At 46.9% G+C, this 8,567-nt stretch overlaps 1 pseudogene across 1 annotated transcript; it reads left to right on the forward strand.

Annotated features, from left to right (window-relative positions):
• The first annotated feature begins 7,509 nt into the window (after nt 1-7,509).
• LOC103276032 lies at nt 7,510-8,187 on the forward strand (annotated as a pseudogene). The gene has a single exon (XR_505347.2). The product of XR_505347.2 is annotated as a ran guanine nucleotide release factor pseudogene (transcript).
• The last annotated feature ends 380 nt before the right edge of the window (nt 8,188-8,567 follow it).

Raw genomic sequence — 8,567 nt, forward strand, 5'->3', positions numbered from 1 at the left:
AACTACAGGTGCATGCCACCACACCTGCCTCATTTTTTATTTATTGTAGAGATGAGATCTTGCCAAGTTGCCCAGGCTTGTCTCAAACCCCTGGATTCAGGTATTCCTCTTGCCTCCGCCTCCCAAAGTGCTGGGCTCAGGCAATCCTTCCACCTCAGCCTTCCAAGTAGCTGGAACTACAGGCGCATGCCACCACACCCAGCTCATTTTTTATTTATTGTAGAGATGAGATCTCACCAAGTTGCCCAGGCTGGTCTCAAACCCCTGGACACAGGCATTTCTCTTGCCTCCACCTCCCAAAGTGCTAGGGTTATAGGCATGAGTCACCAAGCCCGGCTTCAATGTACTTTCAGGTGTCTTATAACAAGGCGAATCTGGCCTGGTGGTCCTCCTTGCTAACTCGTACCTTGGGTGTGCTCATTTGCTTTTTTCTGCTAGTTGCAGTCAACATAGGTTTTGGATTTCGCATTAAAGGGCTGGAAAAAGCTCTACTTTGTTGTCTGCCACGGCAATCTCAGATCCGGGTAATTTCCCCTGTAATCCAAGAGCCGTTCTGTTTTCTAAAATGAGGGTATGGGACAAAACCACGTTATTTCAGGGTCTTCTTCCAAGAGGCAAGCTTCCGTTTCTGAAAACTCCCAGATGACTTGATGACCATTGAGGTTGCATCCTAAAACAAAAACCCTTGTGGACTTAGGGAAAAAAAAACCACCACAACTGCTCCCAGTGAATATGCATCATTTTAAAATCAACTTCTCTCTTTCTGACTAAAGACATTTCCAGAATTTGAAAAAGCCCATTCACGGGCCAAGTTACAATATTCATCATAACCAGAGAGCCATAAAAATGACAAGGATTGTAAGAGCCAGCTGCCAACCCATTGAGAAAGAGTTTAATAGGACGCGCGGGTAGAGGCCCCCTGGGAGATTTCCTCCTGGGGTCTGTAAGGAGTAACTTGAAGCAAAATCCTGACTCCAATTATAAAGCAAAGACAAAATCCGCGGAGGCTTTCAAGACATCCATCTTCCCTGGCCAAATTGTATTCTTCCCCTCCCCCCACCCCCACTTGCATTTCCATAAACAATATGGCTGGCGGCTGAGCCCCTTGGTCGGCAAATAAAGGCAGAAGGCTAAGTAAATTTGCTTCCCGGCAATTATTTTTGTGAGGTCATGGAGTTAAGCATTAAAAGAACACTACCGCGGAGCCGAGCATTCAGTAACTGTATGATTCGTGCTGCAAAACTGACAAAAGGACTTTCATACCCACAGAAATCATTGACCACAGGGTCTTTGTTCCCTAAATTCATCTAAGAGGAATCTTTCACATGAACGCCCCTGCATGGCAGTTAATCCTCTCCGCACTCAGCTTCCCAAAGAATGTCCATTTGGTCATTTGCTCTGAGTCTACACCTGCAAATTATCAGAATAATTTTGATCTTAAGAAAATGAAAGAAAATAAAAGAAAGGGCAAGTGGTGGGGGCAGGGAGGAAGGAGAAAGGAAAAAAATGCACCAAGGTCTTTCGTATCTAGAACAGAAACTTGCAAACTCTTTCTGCAAAAGGGCAGATGGGGAGTGTTTTGGGTTTTGGAGGGTATGTGGCTTCTGGGGTGGGATCACTCAAGGCTGTGCTGTGGTATGAAAGCAGCCATTGCCAACACTTCTACACAAATGATGGTGCTGGCTGTCCCAATTAAGTTTGGTTGCTTTTTTTTAATGGACACTGAAATTCAAATTTTATTTAATTCTCATGTGTCATAAACTATTATTCTTCTTTTGATTGTTTCTCATCCAATTAAAAGATTGCTGACTGCAGTGGTTCACGCCTGTAATCCCAGCACTTTGGGAGGCGGAGGCAAGAGGATTGCCTGAATTCAGGGGTTCGAGACCAGCCTGGGCAACTTGGTGAGACCTTGTCACTACAATAAGTCAAAAAATTAGCTGGGTGTAGTGGTGCATGCCTGTGGTTCCAGCTACTTGGAAGGCTGAGGTGGAAGGATCGTCTGAGCCCAGCAGGTCAAGGCTACGGTAGCGGTGACCGTGCAACCGCACTCCAGCCTGGAAGTCAGAGTGAGAATCTGTCTCAAAAAAACTGTTCTGAGCTCATGGGCAGATTGGGCCCCAGGGACCATAGTGTGCAGACCCCTGATCTGGAATAGTCTGGTCCTGGAAGTCCCTTTTGGTCTGAGTGATGGGCTCATAGCCATAAGGGTCTCACGGGGAGGGGTGGACCCTTGAGAACACAACCTGACAATGATTTCTGGATTTTAATATCCTACTCAAAATGTAATGAGGAATTCCAGGAATTCAAGCCAGGAAACCGGACATACACATACACTGAAAAGTCCTTATCAGGCTTTTAATTGCAAATTAACCCATCCAAATCCTAAGGAATTTGGCATTCTGGTCATAAAGGGAAGGCTGTCACCCAAGTGCCTTCCTATAAACCATGTTTCAGCCAGAGACAGTAACTCACACCTGGAATCCCAGCACTTTGGGAGACCGAAGAGAGAGGATTGGTTGACCTAGGAATTAGAGACCAGCCTGGGCAACACAGCAAGATCTTGTCTCTACAAAAAAAATAAAATAAAATAAAATAGCCAGGTGCATGCCTCTGGTCCCAATTACGCAGGAGGCTGAGGTGGAATGATCACCTGAGCCCAGCAGGTTGAGACTGCAGTGACCTGTAATTGTGCCACCGCACTCTGGCTCGGGGCGACAGAGTGAGACTCCAACTCATGACATTCTGGGCCATGTCATTCTTTGTTTTGGGACCATCCTGGGCATTTAAGGACATTTAGCAGCGACCCTGACCTCTACATACGCGATGCCAGCTGCATATTTCAAGCTGTGACAACCGAACGTGTCTCCAGACATTACCAAACGCCCTTGGGAGGCAAACTCTTCCCCAGTTGAGAACCACTGATGTCAATCAGCTCCATCAATGAACTTTCTGTGATGAAGAATTGTTCTTCAAGGGAGTCGCCTACTAGCCACGGGCCACGTGCGTATTCATCACTGGAAATATACTACCATGCTGCAGAACCTGCCTTTTTTATTGTACTTAACTTTAATTGCTTTAAAGTTAAATGTAAGTAGCCACTTTAGTACAGGGACTCTGGTGACAGGCACTAAATCCTCTATCATTAATTTATGTAGCATACGTTTATTGGTACCTACTATGTGTCTGGCTCTGGGCTGGGAATACATAGATGAACAAGAATAAAATTTCTTTTTTTTGGTAGTGATGGGATCTCGCTATGTTGTCCATGCTGATCTCAAATTCCTGTCCTCAAGCGACCCTCCTGCCCTTGCTCCCAAAGTGTTGGGATTCCAGTCATGAGCCGTGGTGCCTGGCCCTAACATCCCTGTCATTATGGGCTTTCGTTCTAGTGGTGAGGGTGGACCAAAATGTAAATTGAGATAAAGAAATTGCAAGTCAAGATCCAGGCAGTCTGCAATAGAAAAGGAAGGTTGAAAAAGATCTCCTTTAGCTCAGATATTCAGGAAATACCTCTCCCAAGTCTTGCATATGGTTTTTTGTTTTTGTTTTTGAGTCAGAGTCGCATTCTGTCACCCAGACTGAAGTGCAGTGGCACACTCATTGCCACCACAGCCTCAACCCTCTGGGCTCAGGCAATCCTCCTGCCTCAGTTTCCCAAGAACCACAGGCTCATGCCACCATGCATGATTTTTTAATTGTAGATACGAGGTCTTACCATGCTGCCCAGGCTGGTCTCGAACCTGTGTGCTCAGGTCATCCTCTCGCCTCCACCTCTCAAAGTGCTGGGATTCCAGGCGTGAGTCACCACGCCCAGCTGAGAATGGTTTAAATGTCGATCTTTAAATTAAAATTGCACTGTGCATTGCCTGCTGTAGCGCGCAGTGCCTGCTTGTTATGAATTTTGGCCACTCTTCCTCTTCAATGGCAACACCCCTCGGCCTTTCCTAATACTGACATCTCCCCTGTCACTCTTCTAATCTTTATAATGATTTTTAGATCTGTTATAAAAGTTTGGGCCGGGCTCAGTGGCTCAGCCTGTAATCCCAGCACTTTGGGAGGCCAAAGCGAGTGGATTGCCTGAGCCCGCAGGTTTGAGACCAGCCCAGGCAACTTGGCGAGACCTTGTCTCTACAATAAATCAAAAAATTAGCTGGGTGTGGTAGTGTGCACCTGTAGTTCTAGCTACTTGGAAGGCTGAGATGAAAGGATCACCGGAGCCCAGCTGGTCAACAGTGGGGTAGCTGTAGCATGCCACTGCCCTCTAGCCTGGGCGAAGGAGTGAGACTCCAAGTAAAATAAAATAAAATAAAATAAAAGTTTTATATTTTTACAGATAAGAGAAACTGAGGCACCTTCACTTGTTCAACACTGCGTGGCTAGGATATGACAGGGCTAGGATTTGAACCCAGGCAGTCAAATGGAATCTGCTCTTACCACTGTATTAACTGTAGCAACTCCTCTTGAACATGCTTTCTAGAACATGCTAGATCCAAAGTATCTTAGAATCCGTTTTTAAGCAGCCACGTCTTACAAGCAAGAGGGAAGGGGTAATGAGATGTGCTGGTCTGTTCTGGGGAAGAAAGTTTTCTGTGTTCTTCAGTTTTGATTGAAATATCCTAGTCACTGAGAATTCCTCAATAAGAAATTGTGACTTAGCTGAGCATGGTGGCTCATACCTGTAATCCCAGCAATTTGGGGGGCCAAGGCTGGAGGAGTATTTGAGCCCAGGAGTTCAAGACTAGCCTAGACAACACAGCGAGACCTGGCCTCTACGGAAAAAAAATAGCTGGGTATGGTAGCATGCGCCTGTAGCTCCAGTTACTCACAAGGCAAATAAAAAAGGATTGCCTGAGCCCAGGAGGTCAAGGCTATAGTGAGCTGTGAGCATGCCACTGCACTCCAGTCTGGGCAACAGAGTGAGACACCAATTCAAAAATGGCATAGTGTTTCCATATAACCTACACATATCCTTCCATATACTTTAAATCATCTCTAGGTCACTAATAATACCTAATACTATGTAAATGCTATGTGAATACTTGTTAAGCTGTATTTTTTTTTTTTTTTTTTTGAGTCAGAACCTCACTCTGTCACCTAGACTGGAGTGCATAGCATGCTCACGGCCACCCCAGCTTTGACCTGCTGGGCTCAGGTGATCCTTCCACCTCAGCCTTACAGGTGTACGCTATCACTCCCAGATAATTTTTTTGATTTATTGTCAAGATGAGGTCTTGCCAAATTCCCCAGGCTGTTCTCAAACCCGTGGGCTCAGGCAATTCTCTCACCTCGGGCCCCCAAAGTGCCACAATTACAGGCTTTAGCCACCACGCCCAGCCTAATTTTTTTGTTTATTGTAGAGAGAAGGTTTCGCCAAGTTGCACTGGCTGGTCTCGAACCCCTGAACTTAGGCAATTTTCTAGCCTCTGCCTCCCAAACCAGCTAATTTTTAGATTTATTTTAGAGATGAGGTCTCCCTGAGTTGCCCAGGCTGGTCTCAAACCCCTGGGATTAAGCAATCCTCTCACCTCCGCCTCCCAAATTTCTCGGATTACAGGTATAAGCCACTACACCAGAACTTTTGTTGTTTTTGAGTCCATAGTTCTTTGAATCCATGGATGCAGAAATTACAGATACAGAGAATCGACTGTATTCTTTTGCAAAGATCTAATCTCATATGGCCAAGTCTGCAAGTAAGCCTAATCTAGATGGTCAGGATGTCTTCTTTATGCCTTACTCTGTGCATCTATGCCAAAATGTCTCCTGGGATGGTAACGGGTCTCTATCTCTCTGGCCCAGATTTGATGCCATCTTAGATGAATCACTTATTCACTCCCATCATTTATTCAACACTATTTAAATGCCTACTATGTGCCAGTCACTATTCTAGTAACTAAAAGTGAACAAAACATTCCTACTCCTGGCACCCAGGATGTCTAATTAGAGGGGCAAATGTTTAAGAAGAAGAGATACAGCCAGGCTCGGTGGCTCAGCCTGTATCGGGTTCAAGACCCACCTGGGCAACTTGGCGAGACCTCATCTCTACAATAAATCAAAAAGTAGCCAGGCATGGAAGCGCGCGCCTGTAGTTTCAGCTACTTGGAAGCCTGAGGTGGAAGGATCGCCGGAGCCCAGCAGGTCAAGGCTGCGATGGCCGGGAGCGGCCACTGCACTCCAGTCTGGGCGACAGAGTGAGACTCCGACTCAAAAAAAAAAAGAACAGATACAAATTTAATTATGCTTCTGAGCAACACTATGATGGAAGTGCTCAGGAAGGAAGGGCAGGGGGAAGGCCGCTGTGACTTTCACATGAGTGAAATGACACAAATGACTGAGGATGAGGCTGCAAATGTCACTGGAGCCAAATTGCAGAGGTGGCAAAGAATGACACATTGGAAAGCTAAACAGACAATGTGGATTTTCCCCCAGAACTATTTTTTATTGAGATATCATTCATCTACTATTTTTAAATCACCCTTTTAGGCCAGGCACAGTAACTCACACCTGTAATCCCAGCACTTTGGGAGGCCAAGGCAGGAGGATTGCTAGACCCCAGGAGTTCAAGACCAGCCTGGACAACACAGTGAGACACCAACTCTACAAAAATTTAAAAATTAACCAAGTATGGTGGCACATGCCTGTAGTTCCAACTACTCTGGAGGCTGAGTTGGGATGATCACAGCCTAGGAGTTAGAGGCTGCAGTGAGCCATGATCATGCCACTGCATTACAGCCTGGGCAATAGAGTGAAACTATGACCCCACCCCCCAAAAAAAATTACCCTTTGAGAGTGTCTAATTCAGTGGGATCTTTTTGGTTTTTGTTTTTTCGAGTTGGATTCTCACTCTGTCATCCAGGTTGGGGTGCAGTGGCACGCTCATGGCCACCCCAGCGTCAACCTACTGGACTCTAGTGATCCTTCTGCCTCAGCCTTCCAAGTAGCCGAAACTACAGGTGCGCCCTACCACACCTGGCTAATTTTTGATTTATTTATTGTAGAGATGAGGTCTCACCAAGTTGCCCAGCCTGGTCTCGAACCCTCAGGCTCAGGCAATCCACTCACCTTGGCCTCCCAAAGTGCTGGGATTACAGGCTGAGGCACTGAGCACAGCCAATTCAGTGGGTTTTTTTAAGTGTATTCAGCGTTGTACCACCTTACCACTATTTAATTTGAGAACGTTTTCATCATCCTCATCCCAAAACCAGCCCCCATCAGCAGTCTCTCCCTTGTCCCCTCCCCCGGGTCCTGATCTGACTTCTGTCTGTGGGTTGCCTACTTTGGACATTCCGTATACAGCATACAGTCTTCAGTCCTCTATGCTTGACTTTTTTCACTTAGCACATGTTTTTGGAGTCCACCCATGTTGTAACCTGCGTCAGCACTTCATTCATTTCTTTGCTTGTTTGTTTTTGCTTTATCAGTTTCTTTTTGCTTTTCGTTGGATGCCACGTGACCCCCATGTGGGTTTCTCTCAAACCATTCTAACGTCCATACCCTAGTCTTAGGCCCATGGAGCCCACGAGAGACTATACGCTGTTCGGGGGTGCCTTGTCCACCATCATGCCCCCCGGGGTCATTGATGTAAGTGAGCTCTGACCAGTCCCGGACAATCAAGAAGTTTTCTGCCATCCCGTGACGGACCAGAGCCTGATCATGGAACTTCTGGAGCTGCAGGCCCACATGCGGGGTGAAGTGACTGCATGGTAACACTTTGAGGACGTTGGCGGGGTGCAAGGGGATAGGGTTGTCCAAGTGGAGTCTGTGCAGCCTCTCAGTTTGGAGAACCTGGCCCTGAGAGGCTGCTGTCAAGAAGCCTGGGTCCTCTCTGGCAAGCAGCAGGTAGCTAAGGAAAACCAGCAGATAGCAAAGGATGTGACACCGCACCAGGCCTTGCTGCGACTGACCCAGTACCAGACAGATCTCTTGCTCACCTTCAATCAGCCCTGCCCTGACAACAGGTCATCTGTTGGCTCTGAAAATCTGTCACCTCCACCCTGGAGCCTGGGTGACTTTGAACAACTGGTGACCAGTCTGGCCCTTCATGATCCCAACATCTTTGGTCCCCAGTAAAGGTGGTGAAGCACTGCGTGGTGCTGCTGAGAACTTGGGGACCCAGTTCCATGAGGAGAAGAAGAGATTGAATATCCAGGTTTCTGCTTATTTCCTCTCCATGCATAAACATAAGACACCTCTCTCTATGCCGGGCTCGGTGGCTCAGCCTGTAATCCTGAGCCTTTGGGAGGCTGAGGTGAGTGGATTGCCTGAGCCCGCGGGTTCGAGACCTGCCTGGGCAGCTAGACCTCATCTCTACAATAAATCAAAAAATCAGCTGGGCGCGGTAGTGCATGCCTGTAATTCCAGCTACTCAGAAGGCTGAGGCGGGAGGATCGCCAGAGCCCAGCAGGCGAGGCTGCGGTGGCTGGGAACGGCCACTGCACTCCAATCTGGGCGACAGAGTGAGACTCCAACTCAAAAAAAGACACCTCTCTGTGGAAGTAAACTTGCTTTATAACCAAAAAAAAAAAAAAAAACAATTTGAGGGTATACATTATTGTGTGTGTACAATG

The sequence above is a fragment of the Carlito syrichta genome, unplaced genomic scaffold (assembly GCF_000164805.1).
Source record: "Carlito syrichta isolate Samal-C Ts95f unplaced genomic scaffold, Tarsius_syrichta-2.0.1 Scaffold315848, whole genome shotgun sequence".
Classification (NCBI taxonomy): Eukaryota; Metazoa; Chordata; class Mammalia; order Primates; family Tarsiidae; genus Carlito; species Carlito syrichta.